Source organism: Vollenhovia emeryi, unplaced genomic scaffold (assembly GCF_000949405.1).
Source record: "Vollenhovia emeryi isolate VEMERY1.0 unplaced genomic scaffold, V.emery_V1.0 DF939218.1, whole genome shotgun sequence".
Classification (NCBI taxonomy): domain Eukaryota; kingdom Metazoa; phylum Arthropoda; class Insecta; order Hymenoptera; family Formicidae; genus Vollenhovia; species Vollenhovia emeryi.
In genome coordinates, this window is record NW_011967148.1 from 690,556 (window position 1) to 698,441 (window position 7,886).

The following is a 7,886-nucleotide window of genomic DNA, read 5'->3' on the forward strand; positions in this document are numbered from 1 at the left end:
AGGAATGGCTGGATTAGCGAGAGTCTACTGTGCATATATACATCACTAGAATATTGCGGACGCATAAATTCATTAAAAAATAAACGTACTTTAGTGAGGGCAAATTAACGGTGATGTTAGCTAATATACAATATACGCTGCTCGAGAATTACATGCATCACTGACAAAGATATATGGTTACTCGATATGCTCTAAAGTGAGGTAATAACACTCGAACCATAAATACGACCCAAGATTTCGCTCTACAGATTCATAAATCTCATTCTTGTCCCAATATATTTTTCCCGGGGGAATAAGCCGCGAGAGAAAGATAACAGCTACTGGTGAGAAGAGAGGAGGTCGCGAAAAATGAAGAAGACGGGATAAGAGGGTGGGGAATAAATTTGTATGTGTGTGTGTGTGTGTGTTTGCGTACGCAGGGTTGAACGCGCGCTTTGGACCGAAGTCGACGTCGAAAGTATCGGATGCAAAAAACGAAAAAACAAATCGTAAATCATTTGCGCTTCTTAAAGCTGCGCAAAAAGCTGGCGACGCGACGAGAGCGAAGCGCGATGGCGATATTCCGGCGCAATCATGCCGAAATTGTAACTGTTTTACCGCGAGATCGCGCCGTAAAAAGCAATCGAGGGGCGCGTATAAAATTTTCAGGGCTTGAGCACGCATCGCCGCTCATTCGATTAGTTGCCACTATTATTATCGGGGCCGCACTTTGTCCGAAAAATATGAATACGGTATTTATCATTTATAATCTGTCAGATCTTTGGTTCGCAATTCATGATTTTAATACTCTACCAACGTTTCATTATACATTATGAATCAGCACGCAGTCATATTTCATGAAGGCTGTCGTATTTCGTCATTATAAATTTATAGTTTCATAGCATTATTTTGAAATTTGTCGGGCAAATATTAAATTGAATCAAACGTTTGTTCACTAAAATAAGTTATAGATTAAGGGATTATTCCACTTTAACGGTCTAAAAACTATGCCTATCTTTAACAATTTTTTTCACAGTAAATACACCATACAATGAAATAAATCTTTTTGGACTTTATTAGGGCACTCTTAAATAACACAAACAAATTTTTGTCATAATTTAAACCATTTTTTAGTTAAGCGTTTTCTACGTCGTTCGAATGACGTGTCAAAAAAGATGCGAGTCCGCTGCGTTGGACTTTTATCATTCAGGCTTACCTGAAACAAAAATCAAAAAGATTCTTAATCTATATGAGTGTCGCTATGTCCCAAACCTCAATTAAAAATTTTTATTTAAAAATAACAAAATGGTGCCAGTTTAAAAAAGTTTAGAAAAGTACTTTTAAAACTTGTTTTTTAAACTGGCACCATTTTGTTATTTTTAAATAAAAAATTCTTAATTGAGGTTCGGGACATAGCGACACTCATATAGATTAATCTTTTTGATTTTTTGTTTCAGGTAAGCATGAATGATAAAAGTCATCAACGCAGCGGACTTGCATCTTTTTTGGCACGCCATGCGAAGGGTATTGAAAATGCTTAATTAAAAAATTGTTTAAATTAACAAAAAAATTTTTCTGATATTTAAGAGTGCCCTGATAAATTTCAAAAAAGATCAATTTTATTGTATGGTGCATTTACTAAAGATAAGTATAGCTTTTGGGCCGTTAAAGTGGAATGACCTCTTAACTAACCTACAACTTATTTAAGTGAATAGATTTCTTTTTAGGCTTCTAAACTTAGTTTCAACGATACCATGCTGTTCTCTGATTTAGACCGAATAAATAAGTTGTAGGTTAGCTAAACTCTATAACTTATTTAAGTGAATAGATTTCTTTTTAGACTTCTAAACTTAGTTTCAATGATACCATGTTATCTGATTCCCAGATAGCACACATAGTTCTATGAATATTCTTCTGGAGTGCAAATATTCTTAATTTCAGAATATTTGAATTGAATATTCTATAAATATATATAGATTATTACAATTAGATATCGCATAACAATTAAACTTAGTTTCAATGATGCCATGCTGTTCTCTGATTCCCAGATAGCACACATAGTTCTATGAATATTCTTCTGGAGTGCAAATATTCTTAATTTCAGAATATTCGAATCGAATATTCTACAAATATATATATAGATTATTACAATTAGAAATCATATATTCATAACAAAGAAGAACGGTTTTAGAATATTTGTCGAGAATGTCTTTGGAATATTCGTTCAGATTAATTCTTTAATATTCATCGAGTTTATGTATTGCACATTGTTTATTGTGTAATACACTTGTGCAAAAGGTAGTAAAACCTACGATCATACCATATATAACCGACACACTATATTCGATGGATTATTCTATTCACATTCGAAAAAGATTTATAGTATGTGCCAGTCGAATGTTCCACGATCATAAGATAAATATATAAGAATGATCTATGGAATATTCCAAATATTCTTGAAGAATATTCTTAAAATGTTCATAGGAGTGTCTTGTACTATCTGGGTTTAATCCGAATAGTGGGACACTTTCGATCTGTACACATAAGCCTTATAATTCACACAATCACACAAATGTTTTCATGAATTGACAGTTTTGGATGCAAGAAGTGCAAAAAGTCTAGAATCACTCCAGCATCCCCTTTAACGCGTTGAACGTTGTCTTGATAGAAAGATTTGCGCGTTGAGTAATAGCGTCAAACTGTTACAGTATGACGCGTGACTGGAAAATGACTGTCAGAGGGCACGTTTTATCGCGATTAAAAGATATACGAGCAATCGGGTAAATGACGTTCCGTTCGACGTTCGGGAGGAGTAGAGAGCTTGTACGACGCGAAAACTTACTAAAATCGAAACCGCGCGCGCACGCGAAATGGAAACTCTCGCGACTCTCGGGGAAAACTATGGGGGACTTGCCTTTCCTCTACAGTGTGACATAATCGAATGAGCGGACGGGGTTACCACGCACAAAGTTACGTAAGTTGCCGGGTTGATTTAGCTCCCGCGGATAATTCGGGCGACTTCTCTACTCTCTCTCCCTCGCCCTCTCCCTTCTGCGTCCTTGTTCCCTTTTCCTCTCTCGGTCCCGCTTGGATGATGGAACCAATTCCAGCTCGTTCGCCACCAGCTGGCCACGCCGTTTCCTCGTTTACTGTATGTGGCGCGGATACTCCGTAAGTACATCGGAATGTTCTCTGGAAATTAAATGGGCCCGTTCGCGAAGAAATGTGCGCTCGCGCTCGCGCCTTTAGGTACCTTTATGTTATCGGCATACTTGGACTTTATTGATATTGCCAATTTCATTTTCTTGCCGAGGATAAGGGATACGCGGGGAGAGCGGCATCACTCCCGGTGGCGTTGTACAGAGATCGAGAGCGGATATAATGGGTGATCGACCGTCGAATGATACCCCCTCGAACAGACAGCTGGAAAATCGGCGTGTAAATGCAGCCGGCGTAAAAGCTCCTGGTTCGAAACGTGTAACAACCATCGAAAGATGAAAAGAGAGAGAGGAGGGAGGGATAAGGGAAAGGGGGGAGAGAGAGAACGAATATATAATAGTTTATAAGAGGCTCTTGTCTTGTGTTTAATATACAATAACACAGGTTATTCACTCGACAGCTAGGTGATCGCTCTTCCGGTTTTGCAAATTTTATCCGCAGATTTCTGCACCGGCTAACATATATTGTTCTATTTGACGCATAGCCGCGTGTACTTATACTGCGCTATTATTTATTTATTCCACCGGATAATTATGGAAGATCTTCTCTATACGATATTCGCGAACTAACGCATCGTGACGCTAAGATGATTGGTTATCATGGAGTTAATCACTTAACTTTATAAAAGGATGTTCTTTCTAGAGGAAAGAGGAATAGTTAATAAAAGGATATGTTCATTAACCTTAGGTGCTATCATAAATCATAAATATCGCGATCGCGACTTGATTTTGTGCTAAAAATTCGAAACGCTTAATTACGTAAGCGTTATTTTTAAGTCCCGCTTGAAATAAGTAGCATATTTATTAATAAAAACAAAATATGTCACTAACAGCTACAGGTAAGAATGGGAGAATAATAGAAAACATTTTGGCATTATCGCACAAAGACGATCAGTTCGCAATCTGTCATTAGTCTCGCTTTGATAACGTCGAGTAGAAGAGGAAAGTTAACGATGGAGCACATTTATCAGTCTCGAGAGATATCGCGAATCACGCGGTTGTGATCTTACGAAAATGATTTCGCATTAAAGATTCAGAACGTGTCATTTTGTGCTTGCATTTTGCGGGCCCGTATTTATCGCCAAAATATATTGCTCGCGCTATCAGCATACATTATTATCAGCATCGCGCGTGTAGAATACGAAAGGAGGAGATCGACCTTCTTATCATCGTGTTCTCATCGTCTCCAGCAACGGCGCGATGCCCACGTGCGTTTCCACATAGGTGTATTTCCACCTTTGTATCTCCTTTCTCGTCCTACGATCCCACGCCACTTTTATCTACAATTTTTTTACACTTATAATTCTTCATCGGTTTCGACGTAACATTTTACCGTTCGCCGCGATATGAATCGCGATATTAAACGCTATCTCGAGTCACGACGATTCTCGCATTAATTATTGTCATTATTACGTCGAGAAGGAAGAATGAAAAATTGATGTACGTAGAATTTACCTTGAAAATATTAGTTTTTCAAATTTCCCAGCGTATATAACATAGTTTCAGATATTTATTCAGATATTTCAGATACCAGAAAACGTGAATTGCAATATAGTTCAGGAATTTGAATAGGATGAAACTTTTCGCACTGTTTCTACCACATGCGTGCATGTCCTGCAACTTGATTGAAAAATGCAAAAAAAAAAGAATTTTACATCGCTCTCAAATTCTCGATATTTGAAAGTATTTATTTTGTTGTCGAATAAATAAAAAGTAATCAAAGTGATCAAAGTAATGAAAGTGGTACACCAAGCATTTAACTTAACAATACATAGGAGTTTTTACAAATCTCTTCTTACGTAACATTTATTGTGTTGATAATATATGTATAATATATAATTTATCAATAGAATTTTACAATATACAGATGCCAATATCTGCTACGCTATTTTAACAGAGATATTCTATTAGTTTCGATCATTTCCGATCATTTCTTAGAGCAAGTATAATTTTGTATTATTTTATTTCTGTAAAATTATCTCTGCAAAAATAATATGTTTCTCACGACGGGAGCAAAGAACAATTTAACGAGTATCGAATACATTTATATTCGATGAAACTTGATGCATGTAAATAAAGGGTTAATTTGAGATACATATAGAATCGAGCATGAATAAAAATAGGCATCGCCATCGCAAATTCTTCATTAATTAGTTACAAAAGAGCTATAGCGCGATATGAATTTCTCACAAATTGTAGTTGTTATCCTTTGACTGCACTGTATATGTATTGCAGTGTCGGATTCTTTATAAATTATATATGTTTTTTTAATAAGATAACGCCTATTGGAAATGAACGTTAAAATCTGCTAGAGTAATTATTGCCCTAATTTTCATGCATAATTTACTATCAGCAGTGACGCACGTTTTTGCATAATTGCGCAATATTATCCCGGATTATTACGTCAAATTGCAATTTATCAACTAGTATGCAAACGAGCACGCCCTTCACGCATAGCATAAACATTTACACCGATTCCTACTATTTTGTTAATACATCCGCAGAAAATTTTAATTATTTTGCATATTTAGGTAAAAAAAGTTGACGTTACTTGATTTTTAATTCAAAAATAAAACGATTAATTAATTACAAAAATTCAACTGTGAGAACCTTCGCTTTTGCGAGAACAGCATTTTTTGCTAATAAACTTTTATCGCGATTTATTAATCGAGATCGTTGGTTTATACGTTAATTTTTATTACCATATCTTTCTCTTTTTCTTTTTCTCTTTGCAACAGATACGTATGTAATATTTTTTAAATATTGAACTTTTATATTTTTCAAAACTTTTTATTATGCAATGCACTAAATTAATTCGTAAAAAAATCATGTAAGTTTTCAAATATGACCGTATTGTGTGTGTTATAAAATTACATATTCGATATTAAAAATGGAATATCCCTTGTGCGTCCACATATCTTATCATTGTAGACTTTTTCATAAAGCGATCTCAAACGTTACGAATCCTATTAAAGACGTTTTCTACTATGTACAAAATTTATTTCTTCTGATATTGTGACTCGTAATCCACTTATTTCACGTTTGATTTTACATGAAAAAGTAAAAGTCGAAAACAAGGGAGATGTAAAACTGAAAATAGTTCATTTGCGTAGGTTAGAGACTCGGAGGCACTTGTCATTTATCGGCAGCAAGGTTTTGACACGCGAATATTACATTCTAATACGGCGACTAAAGATTTACTAATCCGTGATGACGACTCGCGGATATATCGCTGAAAATTTCACGGAACATGCGGAATTCCGAAATACCTTGTATTTCACGGTTCTCTTCTCGCCTGCCTGGGAATTATAGACTGTATTTCCAACATGTGGCATGCACGTACGTCCGTAATGGTATTACCGATTACGCTGAAACTGCTTCTACGTACGGACAGTATTTTCGCGCTTATTAGTTTTTAGGCAATTTGCAACGTTATGCGCTCAGTTAAATGTTACGCTAGTTTAAACAACGCCGTTCACGTTAGATTCTGTTCACGGTACTCACGGTTAGATTTGTACGAAGATTGACTCTAATCTATTATTGTTTCAAATAAATATCGACTGCATAGCGTTGTGTAAGCAAATGGCAAAAACTGTAAGTCATAACATTTCAAGTGAGTCATGCAATCTAATTAATGTATCTCCATGTCGAACGCGAAAACAGAGAGTGAGAGAGAGAGAGAGAGAGAGAGAGAGAGAGAGAGAGAGAGAGAGAGAGAGAGAGGCGTGAAATATTTAACTCTATGAACCCTACTTTAATTAAAAATTTATAATTTTTTATAGTACAATTTAAACAACAGAGGAAAGTCCCCTATTATGAGATAAGCTCCTAATATGGGATAGCGGAGTTTCCGCTAAATTAATTGGCATCATCTGTTGATTCCACCGTGAATTTATTGCCCTTTGAGTGAAATCTGTTTAGTGGAAAACTAATTGTTAGATCGTGTAACCGTTGCGAAAAAAGATTTGTGATTGAATTTGGACGTTGAAAACCTGCCCTCTCATATTAGAATCCTATCTCGTGATAGAGGACTCCTCTATATTCTATCTTTGATCTACAAGAAACCAAGTGTGTTTAAATATATAGTAGATTCGTGTCTTCGTATCAATATAAAAGATAAGTGTAAAGATCAGCTTATTCGAAGCTTTTAATTAAATATTCTCTTATACTGTCCTGCGAGTAAATATATAAATGTCACTAAATTTTCTCTTATTAACAAGTACTTGAGCCTCGCGATATTTACAAGTTCTTGAACACACATATACTACATATACTCGGTACTTTTAATAAGCTTTTTCCATTTTACGATGCTTTTTCCATTTCTCAAATTGCATTCTCTCGTGTATTTTCTGTTAGAATTTTTATCAAGTTATATATATACAGGGTGTACTAAAACCACCGGAGGTCCTCTTAATGACAGATTCCTTAGAACATTTCCAGACGAAAATCCTAATACAAAAGTGTCGAGGCTATAATAGTTTTTAAATTAGAAGCGATTTTTTTCCACAAATGATAGGACTGAAATTTCGCGCGCTCAGGCACGGCGAAATGACAAGTGATATTGTAAATTTATACAATAAACATAACATCATAAAAAGAGCGATATTCATAGGATCACTTATATCACTTGTCATTTCGCCGTGCCTGAGCGCGCGAAATTTCAGCCCTGTCATTTGTGGAAAATAATCG